The following is a 4,813-nucleotide window of genomic DNA, read 5'->3' on the forward strand; positions in this document are numbered from 1 at the left end:
ATATATATATTTCGTGAGTAGGAATTGGGTTCGAATCCAACAGATGTGAATAAAACACATTTAGGAATGGAACACAAGACATACTAGATTTGCTACTGGAACACAACCAATTGAACCAACAATTAAATCATGTCAATTACCACCAATTATACATACATATATTATCCAATATTTTGGAAATATCTCACAGATGTTACCTCAGCATCACTCAACATATCATAGTCATTAAATCTTTGAGGATTATATCTATTTCTTTGATATCTCCTCCTTTTTATAACCTCATCATTCTTGGAATATTTTTCATTATCATTTTCAACTAGTACTCCTGTCACTTTTCTCACAATTATATCTTCATAATTCTACCTCCCTGCCTCATCAATTTTTGCATCTCCATTAACTACATTTTTTTCATTTTCAGGATCAAACAACCTATAACAATCAGTTGAATGATACCCTACTAACACAATTCTCTCTCCCTTATCATCAAGCTTATGTCTAAGTTGATCAGGTATATCCTTAAAACAAAGTGGTCTAAAAATTCTAAAAATGGCTTACATTGGTTTTAGCACCAAACCAAGCTTCTTCTGGTGTAATGCATTGTTGGGAAAAACCAGAGATAATTAGTGATAACTATCAAAGAGCAATAATAATTGCCAGAAAATTAAATATGACATAAACACAATTTTAACGTGGAAAACTTCCCTCAAATTGAGAGAATAAAAACCACGGGACCTAATCCAGTAAAATCTTCCACTATAGTAATTAATGGGTACACCAAGAGTCTTCCTAATAACAATAGGGAATATCAATCAACAATAACAACCCTATAACAACCTTATAACAACCTTCCACTAAAATGGGTATGCCAAAGTAACTCTCAAAGAAGATAAAACTACTCAAATTGTATATTAAAATAACAAACTCAGTGGTAGAAATAACCTATCAAAATTATAGATCAAACGAAGCAAGTTTGCTACACACATATTACCACCACCGGAACCAAACCCTTATTTTTCTTCTCTTTCAGTCTTGTTCTTAGGGATTTCTAAACCCCTTTTATTTCCTTCACGTGAGCCAAGCCCATTAAAACTTTTTTTTTCCTTTTCTTTTTATTTCAATAATAACAATATTAATACTAATAATAATAATATTTATAAAATTTGGTGGGTTCTACTTGGGGAGTGAGCCCACCCAACAAATCTCCCCCTCACGACTCAAGTGGGAAGGTACTGCTCAACCATGCTAGTTTTCTTTCTACAACATATCTTCGACACAGGTAAGGTCTCCGTCATCATATATGAACTATTCTCATCAGTATGAATCTTCTCAATTAAAAATGAATTCATTTCCAGTACATCTCGTATCCAATGATACCACACTTCAATATGCTTCGACTTTGCATGAAAAGTCGAATTCTTGCTGAGATGGATCGCACTTTGACTGTCACAAAATAACACAAACTTGTCTTGCTTGAGGTCTAACTCATGTAGGAATTTCTTCATCCACAAGAGTTCTTTGGAGGCTTCAGTTGCTGCAATGTACTCAGCTTCAATAGTAGATAAAGCAACACACTTTTGTAGTCTTGATTGCCAAGACAAAGCTCCCCTTGCAAAAGTCATCATATAACCAGAAGTAGATTTTCTAGAATCAAGATCACCTGCCATATCTGCATTTGTGTAGCCATCCAACACACGTTCACCACCTCCATAGTATAAACACACTTTGGAAGTGCCTCTGAGGTATTTGAGAATCCATTTCACTGCTTGCCAATGATCTTTACCAAGATTAGAGAGAAACCGACTAATAACTCCAACTGCATGAGCAATATTTGGCCTTGTGCATACCATAACATACATCAAACTACCAACTGCGGATGCATAAGGAACTTTCTTCATCTCTTCTTTGTCTTTCTCACTTGAAGGACATTGATCAGAATTCAATTTAAAATGAGTAGCAAGTGGAGTACTAATAGGTTTGCAATTGCTCATGTTAAACCTCTCTAACACCTTCTCAATATAATTGTGTTAAGACAACCACAATTTATTATTCTTTATGTCACGAGTGATTCTCATACCCAGAATTTGCTTTGCAGGACCCAAGTCTTTCATTGCAAAAGACTTGTTCATATCTTTCTTTAAAGATTGAATCTTCTTAGTGTCATGACCAACAACCAACATGTAATCCACATATAACAAAAGAATAATATAAACACCATCAGATAATTTCTTGATAAACGCACAATGGTCAGAAGTAGTTTTTCCATACCCATGTTTCTCCATGAAAGAATCAAATTTCTTGTACCATTGTCGAAGTGCTTGCTTGAGTGCATACAAGCTTTTCTTCAATTTACACACAAGTTGCTTTTTACCTTTGACTTTGAAACCCTCTGGTTGCTCCATATAGATCTCTTCCTCCAAATCACCATGAAGGAATGTCGTTTTCACATCAAGTTGTTCAACTTCTTCGTTCAAACGAGTTGTTAACCCAAGCACAACTCGGATAGAGGACATCTTCACCATAGGTGAAAAAATTTCATCAAAGTCAATACACTTTCTCTGATTAAAACCTTTCACAACCAATCTTGCTTTGTATCTTGGTTGAGAACTATTCTCTTTTGCCTTTATCTTGTATACCCATTTGTTCTTGAGTGCTTTTCTACCATTAGGCAACTTTACCAAATCAAATGTGTGATTCTCATGCAAGGAATTCATCTCTTCTTGCATGGCCTTCAACCACTTTTCTTAACCAACATTTGTAATAGCTTCTCGATAGTACTCTGGCTCTCCACTATCAGTGATCATCACATACTCATTAGGAGGATATCTTTGAGAAGGTTGACGTTCTCTAGTAGATCTTCTCAACTCAAACTCGATTGGTGGCTCAACTGGAACCTGTTCATCATGGTGAGGCACATAATCATCAGTTACATTATCATCATCTACATGTATATCTCCCCCATCAACGAGACTTTATGTAGGGGGCTTAGGCGCAACATCAATGTAACTTCTGGAATTTGGTTTATGTTTTTCAGCTTTATCAAAATCTTCAACAGTCTGGTCTTCAAGAAATATCACATCTCAGCTTTTGATAATTTTCTTGTTAACCGGATCCCATAATCTATAACCAAATTCTTCATCACCATAACCAACGAATATACACTGTTTGGATTTACTATCAAGCTTGGACCTCTCATCTCTTGGAACGTGAACAAAATATGAGCAGCCAAAAACTCTCAAATGAGGGTAAGAGACATCTTTCCCTGTCGATACTCTATTTGGAAGATCGCCATCAAGTGGAATAGAAGGAGAAAGATTGATCAAATCGACTGCAGTTTTCATTGCTTCACCCCAAAAGGATTTCGATAATTTTGCATGAAATAGCATACATCTGATTCTGTCATTAATTGTACGATTCATTCTCTTTGCAACACCATTATGTTAAAGTGTCTTTAGAACTGTTTTCTCAAACCTGATTCCATGTTCTCTATAATACTCTTCAAATTGACCTATGTATTCACCACCATTATCAGGCAAGGAACTCAACAATAACAGCGTTTGCAACTTATCATCTAATTTAACTTCTGCGGTTGTCAACTGATTCACTGTATTCTAAAAGATACTCATATGCTCTGCCATTGAATCCCCATCTTTATATTTCATATTCACCAGCTTCCGAATCAAGAATGCTTTATTTTACACATTCTTTCGTTCATACAACTCTTTTAATTTTTCCCGCATCTTGTTAGCATCTATTTCAGTTTCAACATGTGGATATACACTAAGATCCAACCACTGCCTGGTCAATGCCACTGCCTTTCTATTCATCTTCTTCCAGTCAACGTCAAATTTATCTACGATTTTAGCAGTGTTACCCTCAATAGGATCATACAAATCTTTACTGTATAACATCTCTTCAATGAGAGTCTTCCATAGTGTGTAATTAGAAGAATTGAGTTTAATCATATTGGGACCTTTATTTTCCACCTCCATTTAAATGCACAAATCAAATAACCGAGCTCTAGATACCACTTTGTTGGGAAAAACCAGAGATAATTAGCGATAACTATCTCAATAATGCGGAATATTTTTTCCCCTCCTGTGCAGATAAATAGCCAAACAGAAATATACAATTCCAAGAGCAATAATAATTGACAGAAAATTAAATATGAGACAAACACAATTTTAAAGTGGAAAACTTCCCTCAAATTGAGAGAATAAAAACCACTGGACCTTGTCCAATAAAATCTTCCACTATAATAATTAATGGGTACACCAAGAGTCTTCCTAATAACAATAGGAAATATCAATCAACAATAACAACCCTATAACAACATTATAACAACCTACCACTAAAATGGGTATGCCAAAGTAACTCTTAGAGAAGATAAAACTACTCAAATTGTATATTAAAATAACAAACTCAGTGGTAGAAATAACCTATCAAAGTTGTAGATCAAACGAAGCAAGTTTGCTACACACTTGTTACCACTACCGGAACCAAACCCTTATTTTTCTTCTCTTTCAATCTTGTTCTTAGGGATTTCTAAACCCTTTTATTTCCTTCACGTTGGCCAAGCCCATTAAAACCTTTTTTTTCTATTCTTTTTATTTCAATAATAACAATATTAATACTAATAATAATAATATTAATAAAATTTGGTGGGTTCTACTTGGGGAGTGATCCCACCTAACACGCCTTGCAGTCTCTCTATAGGACTTCTATTGAGAATGTAGGATGATGTAACGCCCCGTTTTTCAAAGCGAGGGTGTATTTTTTTTTCAAAAGAAATTAAACTGAAACAAAGAAATAAACA

Source organism: Cicer arietinum, chromosome 3, assembly GCF_000331145.2.
Source record: "Cicer arietinum cultivar CDC Frontier isolate Library 1 chromosome 3, Cicar.CDCFrontier_v2.0, whole genome shotgun sequence".
In the NCBI taxonomy this organism is placed as follows: Eukaryota; Viridiplantae; Streptophyta; class Magnoliopsida; order Fabales; family Fabaceae; genus Cicer; species Cicer arietinum.